General features: G+C 41.8%; 1 protein-coding gene and 1 long non-coding RNA gene across 3 annotated transcripts in view; one reads left to right on the forward strand and one right to left on the reverse strand.

Annotated features, from left to right (window-relative positions):
- The window catches only part of MSRA (methionine sulfoxide reductase A), a 303,800-nt gene that overhangs the window by 76,532 nt on the left and 199,989 nt on the right, over positions 1-27,279 (forward strand). The gene's annotated exons all lie outside the window — the stretch shown is intronic.
- Positions 439-17,511, reverse strand: LOC142054242 (uncharacterized). The gene is made up of 3 exons (XR_012659464.1): positions 17,063-17,511; positions 1,871-2,038; positions 439-1,736 (listed from the first exon to the last, which is right to left on the reverse strand). It is a non-coding gene; the product is annotated as an uncharacterized LOC142054242 (long non-coding RNA).

Below are 27,279 nucleotides of genomic sequence, written 5' to 3' on the forward strand. Positions count from 1 at the left end.
TTGCATGTAGGATTTTTTCTCTGAGTAAAGTAAGATTTGTGTGCTGAATTATTATTAGGAGAGCGCTAACAAATCATAATTCTCTCTTTGGAAAATGTTTGGATAATAATAAGAATTTGTATCAGTATCCCTATTGTTGCATTCCTTTTATTTTACCTGTAAAAGATGGTGAATGTCTTTAAATAGACAAAAGATAGTTAAGTATGTACCTCTCAAAATTAAATGGAAATTGGACACTTTACAAATCTCTTTCTGAAGCGATTAGTGGAAAAATGAGTAGTAACAGCATAATAGCAACTCGATCCATCCAGGAATAGATGGGGAATAGGTGGGGGAAAAATTGCCAAAAATCTGAAGAGCAGCTGAGAGATAAGAAGGTACAGTAGGGACTGGATTCAGTTCAGAGCTAATACGCCTGAATTTAGATGTCTTTAAATGCGCGACTTTCCCTGCATTGTGCTGGGCGTGTTGTAGGTAAAGAAGCGGAGGCAGAACTGTGCAACTACTCAATTCTTCTGACTCATTAACAAATGTGATTTCAAAAAGTTTTTCATGACATAATTTAGACTTTTCCTGTTGAAAACAATGGAAACTGGGTGAAGCAAGTCCTTTGGTTCAAAACCAAGTGGTTCCATTTGGGGCACCTCTAGGAAGATATGAGGCAAGAAGAAGCTGAACTTTATGCAAGAGTTTAGGGACGCGGATGCTCTCACTGGAGGTGAGAAATCCAACTTTCAGCTCCCTCCTTTGACTAACAGGATTTTAACTGATCTTCCCCCGCTTTCTAAGAGATTCCCTCGATCGCCAAGCAGTGAAGGAAACACATATTTATTCAGGTAATGCCTCTGACCCTTTGTCCATTTTATAAATAAATAAACACTCACTGTAGCGGGGAAGAAAACCCAAGTGTCCTGTTTCCAAAGGAGTCCTCCGAGTGTCCTAAAATCAGTCTAAGCTGTGGCTTCTTTGGCTTCTTTCTTAATCCACTGCAACTGCTGTTTGATGCTGGAAGAGATTATCACTAAATGATCTACAATACATTTTTCAGTGAGGGTACTCGTGAGAATTTGCTGGTAAATCATCAGGAACCTGAAAGCGAGCAGGAAAAAAGGTTGAGATGCTAAAGATAGAAAGGGAGGTAAAATGACAGCTGAAGTACACATAAACTGTGAGAGGTGTATAGAAAATACATAAAGCACTAGAAATTTTATTACAAAATGATATTGTTATTTTGTGGCCTTGAAATATACAGTTACAGGAGATGGGAGGTTTCATACAGTAAGCAATATGATCCTATTAAAAATGTCAAGCACATAAAGTGAGGTCATTATGCTGCCCTGCTTGCCTGGTTGGAGTACTGTGTTCTAATACAGACATTCCTTTAACAACGGCACAAACCAACTAGGTTGAATCTCTACGTAATCAACAAATACACTGAATTTTGCAGAATAAAGTTTATTAAGAGATTTCAGTAGCATTCAGAATGTTTTGCCTCAATAAATAATGGCAAAAACCGAGGGACTGCAATCAGCGAAGAAGCCAACTTTTCCGCTTAGTAACAGAGCCGCAGACATAGCAATGCCCATTCCTTCCTGGAAATCTTGAACACTGAACAGTGTTAAGGTGTGCTCGGGGAGATGAAGTTCAATCTTACATGCAAGTTATATGTTTCGTTCTCACAAACCCGTGACTGAGCAAGGCATGACAGAAACACGCTGCCAGGAACGGAACGAATGCTGTTAATGAAGCACATGTAGGGTAAATGCAGTTTTCCTCTTGCACTTTGAAGACTAGCACGATGAGAAAATTCAGCTCTTTACAGAACTTATGGTAACAAAGCAAGATTAAAGAGAAGACCCAGCACACTTACTGGGATATCAGGGCCAGCAGCTGAATATCCTGTGAATGAACAACTCCCTTCTGTGCACGATTCTTCAGATTATGCTCAGGTGCTCGTTTTTTAACGTTGGTATGAGGCAACTGAGGGTCAGGCATAATTTCCTTGAATTTGCTTGAAGATATTCACAGAGAAAGTTTACTAACAATAAAAAGTTTAATTAGAACACATTTTGTAGCTAGATCACTGGGGTGCATGAAAAGGCGTGTGACCAGCAGGGCGAGGGAGATTCTCCTCCCCCTCTGCTCTGCCCCAGTGAGGCCACAGCTGCGGGGCTGCGGCCAGTTCTGGGCCCCCCAGTGCAAGAAGGGCAGGGAACTGCTGGAGCAAGGCCAGGGGAGAGCTGCCAAGGGGATCAGGGGCTGGAGCATCTCCCTCGTGAGGAAAGGCTGAGAGACCTGGGTCTGCTCAGCCTGGAGAAGAGAAGGCTGAGGGGGGATCTCATCAGTGCCTATAAATATCTGAAGGGTGGGTGTCAGGAGGATGGGGCCGGGCTCTTTTCAGTGGTGCCCAACGCCAGGCCAAGGGGCCACGGGCACAAGCTGGAACACGGGAAGTTCCCCCTGAACATGAGGACAAACCCCTTCCCTGTGCGGGTGCCAGAGCAGGGGCACAGGCTGCCCAGAGAGGCTGTGGGGTCCCTTCCCTGGAGACATTCACCCCCCGCCTGGACGCGGCCCTGTGCCCCTGCTCTGGGGGTGCCTGCTCCAGCAGGGGGTGGGACGGGATGAGCTCCAGAGGGCCCTGCCAACTCCCAATTCTGGGATTCTGTGATTCCGTGATCATGCTACAGGCCTTCTGCACCCATTGCACTTCTCCTGGGGAAAGAGGACAACCCTTGAGCAGTAGCATTTACACATAGGAGAGGATAACAGCAGCTTTTGACAGCCAGCGCACGAATTCATTATTTTTTAGCAATAAATACTGGAGTTTCAAGCTTGAGGTTATGGTTTTTCTAGGATGTAAAGTTCCAGGAAACATAACATTTTTTGAAAAATAGTCACTGGGTAAAAAGAAGTAATTAAAACGGTGGATGATTAGATGACATAAAAAGAGATTGAAGACAGTGGTAAGGGCCTCTTTGAAGAACTGAAATTATGTTAGTCCTTCCAGCTGAGTGACGAGGTTAAATGCATATTTACAAGGTCATGCAGAATACAGGAAGAAAAGGCAGGGTTTTTATTTTCTTCTCTGCGGAAATGCAACTCTCAACTCTTCTGTGTGAGAGAGGCAAGGCTGGAGTTGTTCGCTTACGTTTCTAGTGGTTTCCTCTGAGCATCACCCTAGGGTCATGCTGCCACTTTCAGATAATACCTTTGGTTTACACCCCGGAGGCTGAAGAACCTATTAGAATACCTGAACACTTTGGTCAAGTCTTGAGAACACTGGAATGTTTGTGAAAGAGAAATGTTCTTTCCTTTCTCCCCCCAAGAGTAAACAGAAGTAGCTTTTGTATGCAAATGTCGTTTTATTCCCTATAAATACAGTTGTATATAAAAGAAAGTCTTCTCGATAAAGACAGCTTACAGAAAGAGGCGGTCAAGAGAGTTTATGCAAGAAATAAGCATCTCTTGCAGCAAGCAGCAAGCAGTCCGTAGCAGTCCAATAGTTTCTATTTCTATTAAGCATATAAAGAGAATTTCTTCTCTACTAGATAGAAAGTGTCTGAGATCCATGGCAAATAGGTATACATATATTTCAAAATGCTGTCCATGAGAACAGGAGCGTTTCCAATAGTAACACAACCCAACGAAAAAAGAAAGCTTTCATGTGAACTGAACAATTTGAGGGTCTGACTCAGAAGGAGGCAGATTGCTGCTTGCACATTCTAATGCTCTCAGAAACAGTGGTGTCTATTTTGTACTTCAATATATATACCTAAATAAATATACAAAGTAGTCCAGATTGTTCAAGGAGACACTCTGATTGATATATTTTCCATGAAACTTTTAATCAGCTGGTAGTTTTCATATATCAATGAGTATATGCAAATAATCCCTTTTGGAGAAGACTTCAAAATTTTTGCTGTAGAAAGCAGCATCCTTTCATTTAATTTTTTAGTGTTTACTCATTTTTGAACAAAGGTGCCATTCTGTGTGAAATGATTAAAAAAATAATGGAAGTGCATAACTAGGAAATGAATCTCTGAAAACCGAGAGATGATCCATGAGGTCCATGACCTTTTCATGGAAATGAAAACATTAAAAAACCCAGAAATGCCAAACTGTAAGCAAACAGAGAGAGTATCGCCAGGAGAAAAGAATTCAGCTGGGAAAGGACAACAAAACTGCCGTATTGAAAACAACAAAAGAGAGAAAGAAAGAAAAAGGATGCTCTCCTGTAATTAGAGAAAGTAGATTGGGGTAAACAAAGATTTAGGATAAATATAAGCAGAGAAGGTTTTCAGCAATAGATTTCTAAAGTTAATTTCCAAAGTTTGATAGCATTTTCCCAAACTTTTGAATATCTATTACCCCCATCAGAATCAAATTCTAATCAATTCTTGAAGTAAATAGAAATTAGTCATCTCAGTTAAGTATGTGGGCTTAAGGTAAAATCTTGTTTGACTGCATTTTCTTTTCATCTTGTGAAAATGATGTAAAATTCTGAAAGGTCTGTTCTCTTGGCATTGTGGTCAGCATTTCCAGAAAGGTGACGTTGCTCTGAGAGAGAACGTGATCAGTAAAATTTCATCGCGAGCGTTTCATGTTGCGTGGAAATCATGCAATAAACTCTTAACTTTTGAGAACTGGGATTCTTAGTGGGATTCGGACAGGTGGACGGCTCAGGTTTTATTTGGTTTCACGTCGCAGTTTTCTGACTGCTATATTTGCAAAAGCACCGAGGTCATACACGTCTAGATAATCTCCCACAAAGTCAGAGAAACGTGTTAAAAGAAGGAGAAACATGAACTGGCCACATATACAATACCCGCTTGAGTAGATCCCAAACTTTCAAGGTCTTTTTTGCTTGGGACGAACAATGCATTCAGATTTTTGAAGGAGCAATACAGCTTGTTTCTTAGAAAATAATGTTAAAGCAGGGGTCAGATATCACATTAATTATGTGGAGGTCATTTTGAGAAAATTACCATCAAATGTGTTGAAAAAGGTTTTATATTCTCACAGAAATTATGATCTGCTGTTTCTATGGAAACTGCAACAGGAGTTGATAAAAGCTCTTTAATGGAGGTTTACAAAAGCTTAACATCCTGAAGTCTAGCAACATCTACGGAAAAAGCACTCACTCGTACACACATAAGGCTAATTTCTTCTTTGTGGCAACTCTTTGATTTCAGCCAGAGTTACATCAGGCATGAACTGAGTCCCTAGCATTTAATAGTTTTGTAAGATATAGGGATAACTATTATAAGATAATATTTGAATTGTAATCCTCAAATCTTTCTCCTCTGTTGGACACACACGCGCTGTCATACTGTCAACCCAATGAAATGGAGCAAATCTTGGAGGAACAGAACTATTTAAAAATGAACATTATTTCAATCTGTAGAACATTCTGGCCTAGGATTTTTTTAAAAATATATTTCCATATTCCATTAAATGTGCTTTTCTGGTGGGTTCAGTCTGGAGCGAGACTGAACTTTTACACATGCTTAACTTTAAGCATGTGAATAGTAATATTGACTTCAATGCATAAAGATAAGAAAACGCTTAAGTGCTTTACTGGCTTAGAGCCAGATTGCTCGGCTCCCAGCAAGAGCATGCCCAATATCAATGAGTAGTAATAATGAAAACGAGAATTTGCATTTTCTTAGATAGTTTATTGATAACTTTTCCAAGATGAATATTCCTTTTATCTACCATGCATACACAGAGTCTGTTTCTTCAGTGAGATGTCATTCTGAAAAATTTTCAAGAGGCACGGTGGACTGCGGTTCCCTCTCTTTTAGCTGAGGGGGCTAAATAAACATGAATCTTGTGAAAAGAGGAATAATGTGATATTTTAGTGCAAAGTGCGGTCAGGGTTATTACTGTGATTTTGGGAAGATTCAAAATATTGCTGATTTGCTGACAAACCTGTCATATGTATCTTTAAAGCTCAATAACAGTCCCAAGGAAAAGAAATGTGGGTGGAGTGATGGTGAAGAATAGGCCATTACATGAGTTAATAGAAGTGATAGAAACATTCTTACAGCATTTGCCTGCAAATATTAGTTTTATAAGATTTTTCTGCTTTCTGCTAAGACTTCACAGCTCCCATTTGTGTAGGGTAATGAACTACCTTATGGAATTGAACTACAGACTATTTGCAGACTATCAAATTGTTAATGTTTTTTTCTGTGTATTCGCTAATGAACATGTAAGCAATTTGGGATGAAATTAATAACAAAAATTTGCTCGTCTGCATAAAAAGTGGATTTTCTAATTTTGCTATATGGGTATCAGATGCAAGGGGAGAGAAAAGAATGGCTAAAATTTGGTTGCAGCATTAGCGTAATTTTAAACTGAATCCTCCAGTTATCCGCCTTTCTGAGTATCTGTTCGGTTTCGTGTAAACACTAAGACTCCTTTTGGAGGAGACTAAACCAACTTATCGTCTTGGAAAATAAAATTTGAACTAGTGACTGACCTTCAGGCAGCTTCACACAGCCACGCGATTGATGGTCAGAGTAAGTCTAGTCCAAATAGCATGTAATATACAGATAGGGACTTTATCAACAACTGCTTTTTTACAGATTTATTTTTGTGCAACTGAATTACTTGCTTTTCTAAACATAACCACTAGGCTTAGGAATGTACAAAAATAAAATTCTGTCTCTGCGGCCGTTGTTCCTTGTGGACACAGTTTTCACATAAAGACAGAAGTTCTGGGAGATACAGAATCACAGAATCCCAGAATTTTGGGGGTTGGAAGGGCCCTCTGGAGCTCATCCCGTCCCACCCCTGCTTGAGCAGGCACCCCCAGAGCAGGGGTGTTGTGGTTTAGCCCCAGCCAGCAACCAAGCCCCACGCAGCCGGTCGCTCACTCCCCTCCAGTGGGATGGAGGAGAGAATCGGAAGAGTAAAAGTGAGGCAACTCATGGGTTGAGATAAAGACAGTTTAACAGGTAAAGCAAAAGCTGCGCGCGGAAGCAAAGCAAAGCAAGGAATTCATTCACCCCTTCCCGTGGGCAGGCGGGTGTTCATCCATCCCCAGGACAGCAGGGCTCCATCACACGTAACAGTGACTTGGGAAGACAAACGCCATCACTCCCAGCGTCCCCCCCTTCCTTCTTCTTCCCCCAGCTCTATGTGCTGAGCATGATGTCACATGGTATGGAACATCCCTTGGGTCAGTTGGGGTCAGCTGTCCCGGCTGTGCCCCCTCCCAGCTCCTTGTGCACCCGGCAGAGCACGGGGAGCTGAAAAAGGCCTTGGCCAGTGTAAGCGCTACTTAGCAACAACTAAAACGTCTCCACACTATCACCGCTGTTTCCGGCACAAATCCAGAACACAGCCACATACGAGCTACTACGAAGCAATTGAACTCTATCCCAGCTGAAACCAGGACAAGGGGGCACAGGACCGTGTCCAGGCGGGGGGTGAATGTCTCCAGGGAAGCGACCCCACAGCCTCTCTGGGCAGCCTGTGCCCCTGCTCTGGCACCCGCACAGGGAAGGGGTTTGTCCCCATGTTCAGGTGGAACTTCCCGTGTTCCAGCTTGTGCCCGTGGCCCCTTGGCCTGGCGTTGGGCACCACTGAAAAGAGCCCGGCCCCATCCCCCTGACACCCACCCTTCAGATATTTATAGGCACTGATGAGATCCCCCCTCAGCCTTCTCTTCTCCAGGCTGAGCAGACCCAGGTCTCTCAGCCTTTCCTCACGAGGGAGATGCTCCAGCCCCTGATCCCCTTGGCAGCTCTGCGCTGGCCTTGCTCCAGCAGCTCCCTGCCCTTCTTGCACTGGGGGCCCAGAACTGGCCGCAGCCCCGCAGGTGTGGCCTCACTGGGGCAGAGCAGAGGGGGAGGAGAACCTCCCTCGCCCTGCTGGCCACACGCCTTTCCATGCCCCCCAGGACACCGCTGGCCCCCTTGGCCCCAAGGGCCCGGTGCTGGCTCAGGGTCACCCCGCTGCCCCCCAGCACCCCCAGGGCCTCTCAGCAGAGCCGCTCTCCAGCAGGTCCCCCCCAGCCTGTGCTGGTGCGGGGGCTGTTCCTCCCCAGGGGCAGGGCCTGGCACTTGCAAGGTTTACTAATAGTATCTATGAACTACGTGAGTGCTGTTGACTGGGAGCATGTATTTGAAAATGTTAAATAATGATCTCGGGTGACTGGAGTTCATTTTGATTCCAACTACAAACTCAGTTAAAAGAAAATGGGAGACATTACTGATTTCTGTACAAGGTGTGTATTAGCAAGTGTGAGTAGAACTAGCATATATGCATTTTAGAGAATTTTTGAAATATTAATTGCACTAAAGACATCAGATTACTTATGTGATTGGCTGCCAAAAGGCACATGGCTGACTCTAGAGCTGTTCAGCCGTTTACTGGTGGTTAATGCTATTAAAAATTTGGGAGGGATTTGAGAAACCGAATGGTATAGGCATATGGTCAAAAGTCAGTAGAAACAGTGTCATGCTTCTGTTGCTTTTACCTTTAGAATAAGGTAGGATTAAATTGAAGTCCATGTCTTAAAACCCACTCTCCTCAATGAGGACAGCTATTTCAGTCATTGACTAAAGTTCTTTTTCCCTCCATCTTGCTAGTTAAAATACAACAACAACAAAAACCCCAGGAAACAATAATGAGCTCCATATGTAATAGTAATACTAAATGATTTTGTTTATCATGGACACTTTGATTACAGATTGTACTACAGCCTTTTCCTGTCAAGGACCCAAGGCCAAAACAGGTACGCAGGGGGACCAATGGAATTTCAATTTCGGTTGTGCAGGTTCACTTCAGTGAACCTTTGCATGGGTCTTTAACTGTAACCTGTCAGTCACAAGACTCAGCCATAGTCAGATGAATTAGAAATTTAGTCATCTGTCTTGTCTACATCACAACCCAGGTTCTTTGTCAGGGTGTCATTGCTGTACTATGCCTAAAACAGTCCTGAAAAAGGACTCCTATTAATCAAAGCCCCCCATAATTTGTCTTCCAGATAAGCAATTCTCAAAATTCTCGAACCTCTTTTACGTGTAGTATTTAAGATTGCATTAATGATCTTAAATAATTAAATTGATTAATTATTTTTATGGAAGGAATGAAAATACTTATAATAAGCATAAATACAGAGTTAACAAAAATAGATTTTTTTTCCCAAGGAAACCCTTAATTAACCATCAGTAGAGAATGTGTGATATTACTGTGCTTTTAGATGCTTGATTTCTAAGAACTGTCTGGTTGTCTCTTAGGTACTTTCGCTCTATAAGTAGAAAGAAAAACAATGAACAATGTAGTTTAAACCTTAGTAACCTGCTTCAAAATGTGGCTGTCCAACACCCATACAATATCATTCCTTGGAGTACTGCCAAGAATATTTATTTAATTAAATATCATCTGTTTCCTCGTTAATATGTGGTTCTTCTTGGCTATTTTGTTGTTTCCTTTGTGCAAAAATCATCCAATAAATTTGCATCAGCCCTGATGTATTTTCTTCATTAGATGCTTCAGATGATGAGTCCCTAGGCAGGCCTTAATTTGATTTACAGTGTACAAAGAATTGAACCTTTTTACAAATTAAAACCAAAATGAAACAAACCATAACAGAACAACCTTCACTGAAGCTCTGGGAAGTGCTATCATTTGTTCTTTTCCTTCTGAAAAATAACATAGACAAACTGCAAAGGTGTCATAGCAAACAGTTATCGTAGAATTAATTCTAAAACTATTTGTTTGTACTCAATTATAGTCCTTAGTAAGGCAAGAATTTTCATCTGCTTAAACCTGAAACTTGTTTATCTTCCTTCTGGAGGGAATTTTATTTGTTTAAAATCTTCCAAGTTAGGTTGTTGAGGTCGATGTTTCTGGGATTTAAGATAAGATGCTATGTGAGTAAGTGCGAATTATGTGTGCCAGTGATCGGTGATAAAGTCCACCACTTCAGCTATGAGGTGAATTTGCCAAGCTGTAGCCTAGCTGTCCCCCACCATTTCATATCAGCTGGTCGCCGACCAGTTTATTGCATAGATTAAGACAGTGTGTATTGCATGTACACATATAGACAGATATATATGGATTTGAAAATGTCTTGGCAAACTTTTGCTGTCTAACTTGTGATAATATTGTGTTTTAAAGCCAAGCGCAGACAACACCTAAAAAACACACCTTATGTTGATGGAATTAGGAGAGGTTGAGGGAGCTGGGGGGGTTAGCCTGGAGAAGAGGGGGCTGAGGGGAGCCCTTCTCGCTCTCTGCAGCTGCCTGAGAGGGGCTGGAGTGAGGGGGGGGGTTGGTCTCTGCTCCCAAGGCACCAGTGACAGGACGAGAGGAACCGGCCCCAGGCTGCGTCAGGGGAGGTTTAGGTTGGATGTGAGGGAAAATGCCTTCCCTGCCAGAGGGGTCAGGCCCTGGCACAGGCTGCCCAGAGAGGTGGGGGCGTCACCGTCCCTGGGGGGGTTCAAACACCGTGCAGCCGTGGCACCTGGGGCCATGGTTTGGGAGGCCTGGGGGTGTTGGGTTGGGGGTTGGACTTGATGATCCTCAAGGTCTTTTCCAACCTTAATGATTCTATGGTTCTATGATTCTATAGAAGTGATGTAGAAGGAGTGCAGGTTCAGGGAAAGCTACTTGTGCTTAAGAAAGCCAAATAAAATAATTGGTAGAGGTATTAGATCATTGTGAACTATAAGCATCCACCACTTCATTGAGATAGAACAGGCTGGTAGTGGATTTTCACAGTTTTTTGTTTGACTGAGAAAATCAATGAGCTTTGAGGCTTCTGCTTTGAAATCCAGATTGAGAAGCCCAAAAGAAGAGCTGTTACGCTGAGCAAGCCAAGATCTACATTCAAATCCCTATTTCAAAACAGGGAGGCAACTGGAACTTTTTAAATTAAATGATTGCAAAGATTTTTATTTTAAGCATGGATAAAACATTCCTTTATTTTCTTAAAATTGTTTTGGCAAGTGGCTGAATTAAAGTTATCTGGAATTTATAAAAATTGAATAGATATAGACATTGGTATGGGAAAATTTTCTTCTAGCAATGGAAGTCTGGCAGTGTTATAGGCAATGCGAAACCAATCTACTGTGAGCAATGGGCAGGCTTAATTATAAGTGTATGAACACTGCAGCTAACATGCTGAGTTTCTAATTGAAAAAATCATGGTCATTGTTTTCATATTTTCCTCATAATGAATGATTCTGATTTCTCAGAGTGATTTCTAATATTTTGCTACTTGATCCTAGTGTGAAGTTTGGTCAGCAAATACAGATCTTAATTTTGCAAAATATTACTCATGTAGCGCACCTTTTCCTGGTAGATTATACATTGAGTAAGATCTTGTTGTGTGATTAATTTGCAGCAGTGTGCAATCTCAGGTCATGAGTGCGTTTCTGCAGAGTAAGTGCTGCTTAATCATAAATGTAGCAGGTTCCTAGGTTTTCATCTTTCCCAAATCTCAGCCTAGCTTTTTGCAGGAATATGTTTTGAGATCTGCTCTGTCTAATGCAGGATCCCCACGTACACATCAATACTAATGAGAGTGACTCTGACCCCCATGAGCCTGTCTGTTCCTGTGTGTCCTTCACCCAGCTGAGAACCTATGCATTAACGTGTTACACATAATGAAATAATGCAGGAGTAGTACCTATTGTGACCGTATTTCTCCATCCCTAATTACCATCTTGAGATTTATAATGATATAAATGAGTTTGGCTGGAGTCTGTTTTATACATCAAGTATATGTGCTCTGTACCGAAGTTCAGTTAGACTGGAGAAATGGTTTGGTTCAGTTCACATGTACCAGCCTGGGGTACGCAGCGTACTGAGTTCCATTTGAGTCACATGTGTCTCGGAAGTCTTGCCCTCTGCTTTTCAAGGCTTTTGTCTCACACACCTCTGAAATATTATCCCCAATTTAAAGCGTTAAACCGGGTATAATTTCCTTTCCCAGTTCAGGAAGCATGTGACATATTTAAGGGCTGAATTCAAATCTTACGAATCTGACTTTAGCATATATAGAGTTCACACAGTTTGGATCCATGATTGTAACTACTGTGACTTCTTTACTTAAGTCACTTAATTTTCCTGTATTAATTTTTTTTTCCTTGTCAAGAACTAGCACTAATTCAAATTATATCTCTTTCCGTTGCTGATTAAGTCATTAACATTTAATACTGATTTGAACATCAAAACCACTAATCAAGCACAAATATTAATGGCTCCATTTTGTAGCTTTTCCTCTGATCTAGGTTGTGAGTGCTGCGGCTCTGTTATGGCCCACAAGTTCTCAGGGCACAATCTATTTCTGGTACAGCAGTTTTGCTGGTAAGCGTGGGGAAAGGTTGGAGGGATTTTTTTTAACCTTCCTCCTTTTGTTCCCCAAAGTCGTTCCTTGCTGTTGGTAATGTGATTTATTTATGATGATGTGAGCTCTCTCCATTCTCGGTGCACTCGTTTACTTCACAATCTGTCCACACTTTTCCCTCCTCATTCATCAGTCCTAACTCTACCTGTGAACTTCTCTTTGGGAAGGTGGATGGATACCATATTGATGGCAGTAAAAATTATGCTGCTGTGTGTAATAGAAGGAAGACTGCGTGAATAAATGAATATAATGTAATGGTCTGCTAATTAATCAGCCTAGGTGACCTTATGGTTTCACATTTATGAATCTTTTCTTTCTAAACAGGGCTTCTTTCATTCATGGTCTTTCTTCTTGAGCTTGAATATTATTAAATTGGTGCTTTTAATAGCATCTCTCTACTCAACTTTTCTTCAGTAAGCCTGGCCTCTTTCTAGTGGCTTTTCAGTACTGGGAATATAAAATTCGTACCCGTACAGTGAACCGTAATAACCATGACATCACTGTAAAGATGTTAGTCTTCTTGTACCACTTAGTGCAGGATGTCTCAGATACCTTATGCATCTAAAATAGCATTAGCTATATTTAAATACTTGAATATTTCCACATGTGCCACAGGAGTACGGTGACTTTCTTACATTTTTTTGTTTGTTTTACTATATTAAAGATACATTATAAATATAGGTACCAATAGCATGAGGCATAGTGTAACCCAGCAGTCAGGCGCCGTTCTGTGACCATCTGCACAGGTCAAGGGCACTCATTCTGCCTGACCCTCAAGGCAGAATGGTGGACAGCCGTCTGAGAGCAAAGGCTGCAGCTCTGTTTGGGGGGGTCTGCAACATCTACCCCAGTGGTGGCTGACCATAGGATCATAGAATCATTAAGGTTGGAAAAGACCTTGAGGATCATCAAGTCCAACCCCCAACCCAACACCCCCAGGCCTCCCAAACCATGGTCCCAAGTGCCACGGCTGCACGGTGTTTGAACCCCCCCAGGGACGGTGACGCCCCCACCTCTCTGGGCAGCCTGTGCCAGGGCCTGACCCCTCTGGCAGGGAAGGCATTTTCCCTCACATCCAACCTAAACCTCCCCTGACGCAGCCTGGGGCCGGTTCCTCTCGTCCTGTCACTGGTGACCTGGGAGCAGAGACCGACCCCCCCCTCACTCCAGCCCCTCTCAGGCAGCTGCAGAGAGCGAGAAGGGCTCCCCTCAGCCCCCTCTTCTCCAGGCTAAACCCCCCCAGCCCCCTCAGCCGCCCCCCAGCACACTTGTGCTCCAGACCCTGCCCCAGCCCTGCTGCCCTTCTCTGGACATGCTCCAGCCCCTCAAGGGCCTTCTTGTCCCGAGGGGCCCAAACCTGAGCCCAGCATTCGAGGTGGGGCCTCCCCAGGGCCGAGCACAGGGGCCCCATCCCTGCCCGGCTCCTGCTGGCCACACCAGTGCTGACACAAGCCCGGGGGCTGGTGGCCTCCTTGGCCACCCGGGCACTGCTGGCTCATGCCCAGCCGGCTGTCAGCCAGCACCCCCAGGGCCTTCTCCGCCGGGCACTTCCCAGCCCCTCTGCCCCAGGCCTGGAGCGTTGCCTGGGGTTGGTGTGACCCAAGGGCAGGACCCGGCACTTGGATGCATCCACCCAGACGTGCCTCATGAAGAAAAAGGCTGCAGTGCAGACCACAGACTGCAGGACATGCCAGGACCTTTCTCCTGGGGCAGGGACAGGCGGCAGACCTGCCTGCAAAAGGCCTGCTGATGGGGAGGACCTCCTGCAGCAGGTGGCTGAGCTGCAGGAGGCAGAGAGAAGGCTGCGTAGCATCAGGGAGGCTGAGAAGGAGATAGCTGGTTCCAAGCGCAATCTGCCGTGGACCCACACCCACGGCCAAACGGCCAAACAGCCAAAACCTCCCCCACTGGCACACACAGAAAGGAGCGGGGGCAATAGTGCAGAAGAATGTATGGTTGCAATGGCAAGGACCAGCAGGAGGAAGAGGCTTCCCCTGAAGCTTGAGGTGCCCTTGCAGAACTGCTTCACTGCCTGGAGACTGAAGAGGAAGGACCCATCACACCAGGAGAGATGCTGTAGCTGAGTAAGACAGCCCGATCTTCTCCCAGTGTAACAGCCAGCACGATTAAAAAAAGGCGACGGGTGATAGTAGTAGGTGACTCTCTTCTGAGACGTACGGAGGCACCCATTTGCTGACGTGATGCACTCTCCAGAGCGGTATGCTGCTTACCGGGGGCTTGTATCAGGGATGTCACCAAGACTACCAAGCCTCGAACAGTCCACTCACTATTACCCTCTGCTGTTTTTTCACTTGGGCGCCAGTAATGCAGCCAGGAGCAACTCAAGGAGGATCAAGAAAGATTACAGAGCCCTGGGAGTAGTGGTGAGGGACTCAAGCACAGGCAGTTTTTTTAATCAGTCCACCCAGTCAAAGGGAAAGGGTTTGAAAGGGCCAGTTGAATATGGTGAATCAACAAATGGTTACAGGACTGGTGCCACAGCCAGGGGTTCGGCTACTTAGACCATGGGACTGGCTTTGAGAAACCTGGTCTACTGGGGGCTGCTGGGGTCCATCTGTCAGAGAAGAGGAAGAGCATCTTCGGTCATAGGCTTGCCAAGCTGATGAAGAGGGCTTTAAACTAAAGTTGCTGGGAAGGAGGAACCTCAATCCATCCCACTCCTACCAGTTTGATACCAGTGCCAGTAATAGGTGCCTAGAGCCTGGATAAGGATCACAGGTCAGCAGGAAAGCACCTGAAGAGCAGCACAAAGGAATTCCAGCACAAATACCAGCTGGGCAGAGAATGGATTGAGAGTAGCCCTGAGGAGGACTTGAGGGTGTTGGTTGAGGAGAAACTCAACATGAGCCAGCAATGTGCGCTCACAGCCCAGAAAGCCAACCGTTCCCTGGGCTGCATCCCCAGCAGCGTGGGCAGCAGGGCGAGGGAGGGGGTTCTGCCCCTCTGCTCCGCTCTGTGAGACCCCCCTGCAGGGCTGCATCCAGGTCTAGACAATCAGGTCCTCAGCACAAGAAAGACATGGACCTGTTGGAATGGGTCCAGGGGAGGGCCACGAATGATCAGAGAGCTGCAGGACCTCTGCTATGGAGAAAGGCTTGGGGTTGTTCATCCTGGAGAAGAGAAGGCTGTGGGGAGACGTTATAGCAGCCTTCCAGGACCTGAAGGGGCCTACAAGAAAGCTGGAGAGGGACTTTTCACAGGGCATGTGGTGATATGAGAAGGAGTAATGGCTTTAAACTGGAAGAGGGTAGATTTAGATTAGATATATGGAGGAAATTCTTCGCTATGAGGGTGGTGAGGCCCTCAAACAGGTTGCCCAGAGAAGCTGTGGATGCCCCATCCCTGGCAGTGTTCAAGGCCAGGTTGGAAGGGGGTTTGAGCAACCTGGTCTAGTGGAAGGTGTCCCTGCCCATGGCAGGGGTTTGGAACTAGATGATCTTTAAGGTCCCTGTCAACACAAACCACTCTAACATACTGTGATTCTATGATTCTGGCGATTTTCTGTCTTCCGTCTGGCAGTGTGTCTTTTCAAAGGTTGTGTGCCCATGCCCAACCTTTTGGATGTCGCTGGTATTTCTGATCAGGGTAAATATGAGTTTAGCAGTTGATCTCCATTTTCTCTTGCATGAGTAGAACTTATTGGCACTCACCCAAATGTGCTAGAGGTGTCAAACAAAAAATCGAGTTTTTTTAAATAAAACCTAAACGCAAGGGAATCCAATACACTTGGAGACTTCTGAGAACACCTTGAATTGCTTTTGAGATACTCTCTCAGCTGATAGCTACAGTGATGGCCCTAAAGAAAGCTTCTTACTACCTTTATATGCCTGTGGTAATAGTGATGCAGGATTACTGAAAAGAGGGGATAGAGATTAAAGGAGGAGGTATTTTTGAGAACAGTTCCCAAACCAAATATTGCCTGTCACATTCTATGATTTATCAACAAGCTGACAGCCTATTTCAGATTTGGAAACCTCCCAGAACTGTAAAATAAATCAAGCCCCCCCCCCCCCCCCCAGTTTAAGTAGTACTTTGCCCCTTATCTGAGCTCTGCTGGTTGTGGAATAGCGGAAGGGGAAGGTGGCATAGTCTAGCTCTAAATTAAAAGGCTTGGCGTTTTGCCAGCACCTACTTTTTCCTGCTACCATGAACTGTGTCAAGATCTTTTTTCCTCTCAGTTGACTGTAATCAAAATGTCATTTTGCCATTATTGATTCTTTCGTATGAGCATCTGAAAGCACTGTGTTTGAAATTGCTGCTTCTTTGGTCAAAATTTACAGTCCATATACAAAAGTTTCCTTGTCCTCACTTCTCCATAAGTATCCTTTCTTACATTTCCCTTACCTTTTCATGTATTACTTTTAGTGAAATCTGTATAAAATGTCTGGTCTGGATGAAGAGGGAGGAGGGAAGAGACAGGACTCACGTAACCTCTCTTCATGCTCATCTTCCTTATTTTTTGTTCCTTTTTTTATTCCCCAGGAACTTGTTGTTGAACTGTGACATCTCAGAAGCTGTCAGTCAAGCTGCCAGCCCCCCTTTCTTTTTTAGCGTGTGATACGAGATTATGATAACTTTTCACTTCTGTCTTTTTTTTGCTCCCTTTTCTCTTTGCTGTCATGCCACTGTGGTGGTGAAAGAAATTATCTAGTTTTGTTATCGGTGACTTACCTTTGTACCTTCGGATCTCCCCTTACAGAGTTTGCTTACTACGTTAGGCATTCCCCTGGTGAGCTTCAGTCCAGAAACTTCCATTATTCTTAATTTTTCCTTAGGCAATTTCCAAATAGCTCCACAAGAAATGAGACTTCTGTTGTGCTGAATGACAGGACACCTAGTCTAAATGGTCCTGGCCTAAGTGAAGTTAAACGCAAAATCATCTATTGCTGCTCTGCTGATCAAAGAGCCAAACTTGCCTTTTCACACTTTGTCTTTCTTTTTTTGCTTCTGATCATTTTCTCCAACCTGGGCATGAATTGTTATGCAAATTCTTTTTTTTCTAGATTTGTTGGAACAGGACCTTTGTCCTTTTCAGCAGTTCCCTGTTGATTTCTCAGAAGTTGCCGTTCGTGGAGGGCAGTTTTTAAGAGGTTTGTTTGCAGGATCTCTCTGGCATGGGAGTGTCATTTAGAAAGGACCTTTGGCCAAAGGTCTCAACTATTCCTGTGATTTTGTTTTTCACTTGTTGATTTCCAGCTGACCTGTGCTTGCAGCTTTGAGGAAGAAAAGTTTGAAGCAGCAAACTGAGGCAAAGAGCAGGAATTAATTTTTTCTGCTTTCTCAGGGAAAAAAAAAGAAGAGAAAGTCATAGAAATAGTTCCTCACTCTCTCGCTCTTATAGTCCCACTGGCTACGAAGCCTATTTATCCAGTGGCTGAACTAGACAACACTCTGGGTCCACATCTCATATGCATACATTTTTATATATAGATAAAATATAGATAGGCAGGTGTGTAGATATATACAGACATATAATCTTTTTTATATATATATGTATTTGTATAAAGTAAAATGAAACTTGAAATCCTTAGAGATTTTTGTGTAGGCTTAAGTATTGCTCCGTGTTACTTGATATTTACAGTTTTGCAAAAACCCACATCAGAACAACTTTCAGTGTTTCAGCCTTATACTGGGTCTTCTGCCGGTGTTTTAAACTACAGATGACAAGATTATTTTCACTTCCAAACGTACGTGTCACAGTGGTCTAGATCCATCTTTACTTTTGAAATAAAGGCTATACAAACAAATTTCCAGTCTGATGTTCCACCCTCGCTTTAGGATACAAGGTGTCTAAGCTAAACTTACGGTCCAGGCCGGTTCTAAGATCAATGCAGTTGGCTGCCAAAAGGCATTTCTAGGTTCCATCATTAAACGGTTTCAAGTAGAGAAGGGGAATTCGTCTGTTCGCTTGCCACTTTCTCTCTGTGGCCCACAGAAAGAGCTTTACATGTTCATTAGAGAGGTTTTAGATAAGTAGATTAGATAAATCTCACAGTTAGAATTTACAGGTCTTGTTTTCCTGCTATACAATCAGTTGATCTAGATTTTTTTTTTTGAGTAAACAAACAGAACAGTACCCTGTGCTTATGACACTGATTTCTTAGCAGGTGTGAACTTTCTCTATGTGTAATTAAAAGTTTTACTACTGATCTTTGACACATTTTGGCAATTCGCTTCAGTTTCCAAAGGCTGTATATTAAAAAACACTTTGTACACCACTTTCTGCATGAAATATAACCAGGAAAAGACTTTAATTGTATTTTGACTTTCAGTTCACTGTCCAATAATTTTATATAATTGTTTATTAGAGATTATTGTAGTCTCTACTACAATAATTAGAAGTTGAAAAGCAATAGAAAGAAGCAATCTTGTTACACCACAACGTAGCCGCTAGATTTTGCATGTTTTCTTTTGCAGTTACTAACCAACAAAGATATTTTTCTAGTCAAAGACGTTTTTCAAGAATCGCACTGCTGGCTAAACAGTTTCAAAAGATGCATTTAATAATACTGTAAAATAAAACTATTTCCCATGGTTGACTGAGTAATGTAGCTTCTTCGAATAGTACAACCCTTAGCTAATTAACTGGGTGCTTTCATATCAGGAGCTGATTATTGCTTCTGGAAACAATCATTTAGCCACTGAGAGAGGAACAACACATCTTAATGAAGACATTTTTCCTTACAGATCAGCTCATTAAAAATTTTCTAATGCATGTCACCAGTGAGGCTGTAAAGTAGTTTTGACTGATCCTGCAAAGTTTCATGGATTTTTGGCTGTAAAACAGGGATATAATGTTTGCTTATGAAACGGGAATATGTGCAGCAGCGAAGGTGTTTAGGTAAGTTCAGTGGTTTTGGGAAGCTGCACTTGTTGCTTGCAGAGGTTTAAAGGCCAAGACGGGATGACAACGGCTGTGACTCCGAACTTTTATGAATCTCAGTAGACATAATTGTACTGTGTAAAAAACTTGTATTCCAAAGTTAGTTCTTCTCTATTAGTTAAGTGATATTGAGCTGCTTAAAGACTAAGTCAGCCATGGCTCAGAAACACTAGCAGGTAGTTGTGATCATTCTCATTCCCAACGTAAGAGAGAGATTAGTCTAAGCATGTGATTTCTAAATGATCTGTGAGTTTGGCTGCAATTGAAGTGCATTTCTGAATTACCTATAGAATGGAAAAAAGTGAAATTATTTTAAATAATAATCACAAAAAAATAATTCAAAGTGTGTTACTTTGAAGAGAGTTACTTTTAGAAAATGTAAACAACTTTATATAGAATCTTGAGATTCTTTGACAGAAGTGTTTGTAGAAATTTTTGGAAGATTTTGCTAGTTGAGGCGGCCAAATTGTCAAAAGATTTTTTTTTTTTAATGAAAGGAATCTATAAGAAAATATTTATATTCATGATAAGTATTGATATTAGAAACACCCCCTCTTTAATCACTATTGTGAACTTGTGATTGATTTAGGTTGTTCCAGAAAAATATAATTATAGGGAAAGCATTATTGGTATAACTTTTATTTTGATTTGAAGAGACAGAGTTTGATAAAGTGACTGTTAAACATTATTTTTACTTAAACTAACAAACCAGCTTGAATAGAGAAATCAAATATAAAATTATCAGTGTGATGAAAGACAGCCTTCACACAAACGGGGCCATATTTTGTCAAACAAAAGTCTGCATTTGGGATCTAGGCATCTCTTGCAGTATTTGGTTGTCCATTTAGTTGTGGGCCCTTCTCTAGAAGTATTTATTATGCTGTTACCCTCGTCAGCAAAACCATCTAAATCCTTTGTAAATGTTTTGTTGACGGTTATGTAATTTTAATTCATTTATATAAACATCAGTAAGAGAACAAATCAGTGAATCACAAGCCCTGGACATGCTGTGACGTGCAATCTTTAATCTAAGAGTTGGGATTGAAAACTCTGCGTGGAGTTCATTGCCAAGTTATTTTATTTTGACACTTGATGTTGCCTCTACATTTATTTGTATTGCCTACTGACAGAGATGGCACCTCAATCATCTGCTAAGCTTTCACTTTTCGTAAAGACCAATCATGTGTTAGCAACACGGGCTTACTTGGGCTGGGCCTCAGGAGGTCTCAAGTCACACCTCCTGCTCAGAGCAGCGTCAGCATGAATTCAGCCAGATGGCTTGCGGCTTTGTCCAGTTGTGGCTTGAAAACCTCCAAGTCAGACATTCCACAACCCCTCTGTGCAAACCGTTCCAGTGCTTTATTATCCCCAGAGTCCTCTTTACATCCAGGTGGAACCCCTCCTCTCTCAGTTTGTGACCGTTGTTCCTCCTGACGCGCAGCTCAACAAACAACTTGAGTTGCTCAGGCACCTTTTCTGCTCTTTTCTGAAGAGGGCAGTACGTTGGGAAGACACTGGCTACAACCTGTGCAAAGGTACACTAAGATGTGTCTCTCGCTCTTCCTTCACAAGCAGCCGAGAGTCACTGGGTGTCGTTCTGACCGGCTCCTCCAGCAGCATAACTCTGAAGGAAGAATCGGGGTCAATTTAACTTACAAAGCTACGCGTGTTTGACTCCCTGGAGTAACTCTTAGTCTTCGGAGACAGAGCAGAGCCTGCGACTTGTGCAGATGAAACTGTGCCGTTTGCTTCCAGTAGCCTCTATTATGCCTAGGTTAGTAATAAATTCAGGTCTTGTGTTCCCCTCTAACATCAGAGCTTTTATATTTAGCCGTGCAAGGAAATAAACCATTGAACTCACAAACTTATTCTACATTTGATTGTATCAATTTTATATTATTTGAACATTTCTCAGTAAACATAGCAATGGAGCATGAGTTACAGCTGCAGCATTTTCTCACATCACTTTCTGTTCTTTCATCAGCTTTGTGCTCTTCGTTTATTGCCTCCCCTGAGTCATCAGTATTGGTCTAATGGACTGGAACAGCCTAAGGTGAATGGTAATTACTTATTGAGTTGCTGATAGCCCAGATGAGAATAGGACTTATTAGATCAGTAATAATGGAAATCTGTGTTTAATGCAGAAATTTTAGAGTCTAAAAGAAAAGTGAATTTATCATTTTTTTCTATGCAGGAAATTAAAATATTGTTATAGAAAGGTTTAAAATTAATTATATGAATCATATCAAAAGAAGACATTTGAGAGGTAAACATAGTAAAAATGCACTGATTGCGGTCTTTCTAAACAAAACAATAAAATGAAAATGGTTTTGAAACCACCTTTTTATATGACAAGATATGAAAGAAAATATTCAGCCCCCTAGGAAGAAACAAATACAACCTGCTTACCTCTGCCAAACAAGTAGTACCCTTAAAATGCCTGAAAAGCGTTCTCAGAAACACTTCTGTTCCCGCTTCGTCCACACCGGGATGGTCAGGGCTCAGCTCCGGTTTGGTTTCAGAATTGCGGGTGTTCTGGGTAGAGATCTTGTTAAATCTTGTTACCCGCCGTTGTCGGGGTGGCTGAGTGCTTGGGTGGGGAGTTCTAAGGGAACATAACCTGTATAAAGTGGCCACTGATACTGTGCTTTTGTTCTATTCTTTTTCTGTTCAGATGAATATGATCTGTTTTTTCTTCCAGTCTTTAAACTCTAGTGTATTGTTGCAGGCAGAGACTTGGCTTCTTTTCATTATCCACCGGAGTAATTTTCTAATTCATCATCATGAAAAGTCCTTTATTAAAAGGTCTGCAGCTGCATTGTTAAAGAAAATAACAATAATAATGATAATAATTTGTATTAACCGACATGCCCAATCAGGAAAGTGGTGCTCCACTGTACAGGGCAATGTAGAACATCAAAGGAGACATGACCCTTTGCTCGGAAAGATTGTAAACTGCTTTAAGAGTAGATATAACAACTGTGTACTGTGAAAAATAGGAAGGAAGATTAGAAGGATGAAAATAATTGCAATAATATTTGTCATCTACAGATGTTCACAGCCTAATGTTTGCCCTGAACTTTTACCAGGTTTGCTACAATATTTGTTTTTCTAGTGAACCGGTTGTATATATACAGACATAAATAAGACACCAGAGCAAAAAGAGCACGAGAACCAAAAATAAATGAGATATATCATACAATAGCTAAAAATATGAAGTGCTAGATTTTTCTCTAGTAAAAGAAAATAGGTTTTAAATCCTTCCAAAGGAGAAGTGTAAGTGATACTAAATATCTAAAATTAGAAACTCCATTATCACTTTAGAGTCTTACATGCTCCTGTCAGTCTCTTCTCCCAATTAACGAGCAATAGGACAAGAGGAAATGGCTTCAGGTTGGGCCAGGGGAGATTTAGGTTGGATATTAGGAAAAATGTCTTCACTGAAAGGTTTATCAAACATTGGCACAGGCTGCCCAGGGAAGCGGTGGAGTCCCCATCCCTGGAGGTATTTAGAAGCTGAGTAGATGTGGTGCTTTGTGACATGGTTTAGTCTTGGCAGTGTTGGGTTATGGCTTGGCAGTATTGGGTTAACGGTTGGACTCGATGATCTTAAGGGTCTTTTCCAACCTAGACGATTCTATTTTTCTATGATTATTTTAAATAAATGAGACATCTTTTAAATATCCAGCCAAATGAGAAGCCCCAATGATTAGGGAAGCATTTTATTGCTGCTCTGTGCTATACCATAGAGAATGGTTTGGAGACTCTCTTTCTGTGACCTTTACCTGAAATATGAAGTAATGTTTTGAGCACAGGTGTTACAAAGAGCTCACACTACTTCTTTCTGAAACAAAAAGCCTGTCTTTTTCTGTAAATTCCCATTTTTATGATGCTGTTGAGCTATTCTAGCAGTTAACAATAAATGCTTCTTAGAATCTCATGTTTTCAGTAAACAATATTGGAAATGTCTGTTTCTTAAGTCAAGTCTGAAAGACCTTTGAATACGTTTTCCATTTGTAAGGGATACCTTGCCTTTAAGCAAGCCAAGAGCAGACTCTGATTTCTGTTGTGTTACCCGATCCTTTAAGATTTACTCTTTACTCTATTTAAAATTCATCCCGGTGCTGGGACAACCTGATAAATTCATGGCTGGACTTGCATAATGTTGTTGAGATTCAGAGGGTCCTTCCCACTGTTATGACCATGAATATTTTTTAATGCCAAATAAATCCCAGAGAATCTCAGCTCATTCTAGAATTCTTTACCTTGTTCCTTTCTCATCTTTCAAACAGACTAGTCCTTCAAGGCCAGTTATGCAGTGGTGGATATGGATTAATGCCAAGATCCGGGTCTGCTGCATTGCTGGAATCTGCAAGGCAATATCAGATATTGTACAACTCCTATGTGGCAATGTCAAACGAGCTGTATCACAGGTCTTGTTCAAATATCATGTATTAATTTAAAAAAATCCAGGCTACATTGAGTGGTTTCTGACTGTAATAGGTTAAAAGCAAGTATATTTTATCTAACTGAGCATGTAGTGTTGTAGTCTCTTACGGTTTGTATTTGAAGAACTGCCTCGGATTGCTACATTATTTTGTTGTTTTGGATTTTCTTTGGTTTTATCACACTTCTGATAATCCTAGCCAGGAACTGAACAGCTAACTTGATTTCTTCTTTCCCTCTTGAGTTGTCAGGTCAGGCCACTTTTGATATTTGAAGGCAGATGATTGCCTACTTTGGGGGGTGGCTATTGCTCTTTATAAATATTGCCTTCTTTAGTTTTTTTTTGCTTTGGGGAGGTTATACAGCAAAGCATTTCAGTTTACATTAACTACTGCCATAAGTTCCTTTCAAGCCAAGAAATCTGAGCTGCCTGTAGGCAGACAAGTGTGTGTAGATGCAGCCTATACAATAAGATCTAAACAATATGCTGTAAGTCAGTGCCCTATTTTCAAAATTACAGAGTTAATCATATTTCTGTCAGGAATTTGCAACTGAGATTAATTACTGAAGTTTAATTATACAGTCATACATGAATGTAGATATATGAATATATGCAAGGTAGTTAATTTGAATTTGCAAGGTTGTCTTGTTTGTACTTGCATTACTAAATACTTTTGTCCTTGTTAGATATTAGTCGTTGACCCTCTTTCCATTAGTTTTCATGTTGTTTACAGTCATTTGAAATAAAAATTGTAGTGTTTAGCTATGATTATTTCCTGTTTCAGGTTTCTTTGCTGTTGACTGTGATGAAGTTGATGATATTGTTCGGACAGGTAGTTTAGGCCCTGGGACACGTGTATTCACTTTCCTTCCCTGCTGCTGCCTTCTTTTGTAGGCGGGGTATGTCAGGTAGCTCCTAATTCCGCCCTTCCGAGGGCTGTGAGAATAAATTCATTAAAACCTATGAAGTATGAGGTGCAATGTAGGCTTTCAAAGTAACTGAGACAAATTGGCAGGGTGCCTTTTAAGTTCTGCTTCTTGAATGCCCGCTTATGTGGGTTTTGAAATTGTTTTCCCTTGAACAGTTATGGCAGGAAAATTCAATCAACTGAATGTTTGTAGAAAGCAAATACAAAAGTGAAATGAACATGGTCAAAGCAAATTAATTTCAAAATGTGAATGATTTTCATTAGAAAATGCTTTTACATTATTGCCAGTAAGTATTCATCCAACTCTACATGGGAAGTATTAAGACAAAGTTTTTGTTTCTCTTTGGGGAAGGCAAGGAAATTTGAAAAATAGAATGGTGTATGCATATTAGGTGTTATCAAAATTAAAGATACCTGTGCTTTCTTTAACCCGTCCACCTGACCAGCCTCTCTCTGAACAAACGAGTTCAGAGATCCTAATCCCACAGAGGTCGCTACTGACCTCATAATTGTTTTATTAACTTACATTAGCCTACCTGGTAAATCATAATCTATTTTTTTTTAAAATTCTACACAGAACTTAGATTTCCAATTTCCAAATACCAAATAAAGTTCAGCAGTAACCTGCTTAATAAAGACAGCAATTAAGTTTTCATTATTCCCTCACTGCTTGTTAAACTGGGTCTAGAGTGTTTTATGGATCTAGAGCAATAAACATTATCTTACTTTGAGAGGTATTATAAAGTGTTGAGAAAAACATAATTAATTATTGTTATTGGAAATATTCAAGGTTTTAATGTGACAACGTCAGAGAAACTTTGTTATTTTTTCCACTGAATACCTTAAATACTTTTGAGCTCTGATAATGTAATATAAAACCTTTCATCTGTGGGCATTACCAATGAATCTTTGATAGTCAGGGGTGGCAAAAGTTGTCACTTGAATTGTGGCAGTGTCTCAACCCTATTCCATCTACATTTATATAAAGACAAAGACTACTTCTCTTTCCAGATGTAACTTTAAAAAGAAAAACAGGAACCATAACTTCCAGGCTTAGCTCTTTCTGTGGATTGCTTGATGTAAACTTTAGCTTATGGCTCCATTTGTGACAGGTTATAGCTTCTTAGAAATCTACTTGAACCTCATCAGATCTTTGTACTGTGGTGGTCTTAAGTAGCAGTGCCCAGATTCCTCCAGCACATGACATATGAAAAAATTCCACAACATTTTGAGTCTTCAGGCAACATCTCAAGCATTGGAACAGGCTGCCCAGAGAGGTAGGGGAGTCCCCATCCCCGGGGGGTTCAAACACTGTGGAGCTGTGGCACTTGGGGCCATGGTTTAGGAGGCCTGGGGGTGTTGGGTTGGGGATTGGGCTTGGTGATCCTAGAGGTCTTTTCCAACCTTAATGAGTCTGTGATGCTATAATTCAATTCTATGATCTATACTAGTAAACTAAGCAGAGCCAAGGCCTGTTCTTTGGCTTTGAGGCCACTGGGGTGGTTTGGCCACCTTCATGCTATTAAACACAAAGTAGAAGTAGAATGCCCTGAGCTGGGAGGGACCCACAAGGACCACCGAGTCCAACTCCTGTCCCTGCACAGCACACCCCAAATTCACACCGTGTCTCTGAGGGCCTTGGCCAAGTGCTGATTGAATATCGTCAGGCTGGTGCCGTGATGCCTCTCTGGGGAGCCTGTGCCAGGGCTCCACCACCCTCTGGGGGAAGAACCTTTTCCTAATACCCAACCTAAGCCTCTTATTAAGAGATTAAACTCTCTTATCTTCCAAAACATCATGGGCACACCCAGACTGCCTGCCAGGAATGAACCTTGACCTACTCTAATTCCTGAACCTTGCTGGGAATTGCATGGAAGAGTGCTAGAGAACCACCATGAAACCATGCTGAAGACCACATAACGGTGGACAGCTTTGTGGTCCAGCCCATGTTCCCCTGCCACTGTTTTTTTATTATCACAAGCAAAGCCTTAAAAGTTAATAATCTCAAGTTAGTTTTTACTGTCTAGGGACATTGATGAAAATGCATCAAGCAGGGGAATCAGCCGGTATTGGAGCTGACGCTCAGGAGAAGAGCCCAAACCGAGTGCGGTCACGCAGACTGAATAACTGGCACAGATTTGTAGGTGATCAAGAGGCAATGAGGCCAGTTCTTCAGGCTATGTGGTTAAATGTACACCAACTCTTTTAAAACCTAATTATTTTTCTTGAATACTAGTTGAAATAATACACAGGAGTCAGATTTTTAAAAGATCTTACAGTATTAAGTCCTGAGCTCTTATGAAAATGTGCCATCAGTTCAGTGGGAGCTATTGAATAATTTTGAAAAAACGCCCTTGATTATGTAGTACCATGAGCTGCAGCTGGTCATAATACACGCGGCAAGAAAAAAATAGTACAAAATTGGAGTCACATTTGCAACAGTATCTCAGCAATAGACAGATAAAAATACTGACGGACTGTTGTAGTTTTCTGCAAACTAGGCATTATACACTCAGGATACTTGTTGTTATATTTACTTCTGGTAAATCAAGACATTAAAGTACTAAAACCGTGATTATGTTTTCTCATTTTATGAAGGTAAAAGATGTTTAAAAAATCCACATCCATTT

This window comes from Phalacrocorax aristotelis, chromosome 3, assembly GCF_949628215.1.
Source record: "Phalacrocorax aristotelis chromosome 3, bGulAri2.1, whole genome shotgun sequence".
NCBI classification, from domain to species: Eukaryota; Metazoa; Chordata; class Aves; order Suliformes; family Phalacrocoracidae; genus Phalacrocorax; species Phalacrocorax aristotelis.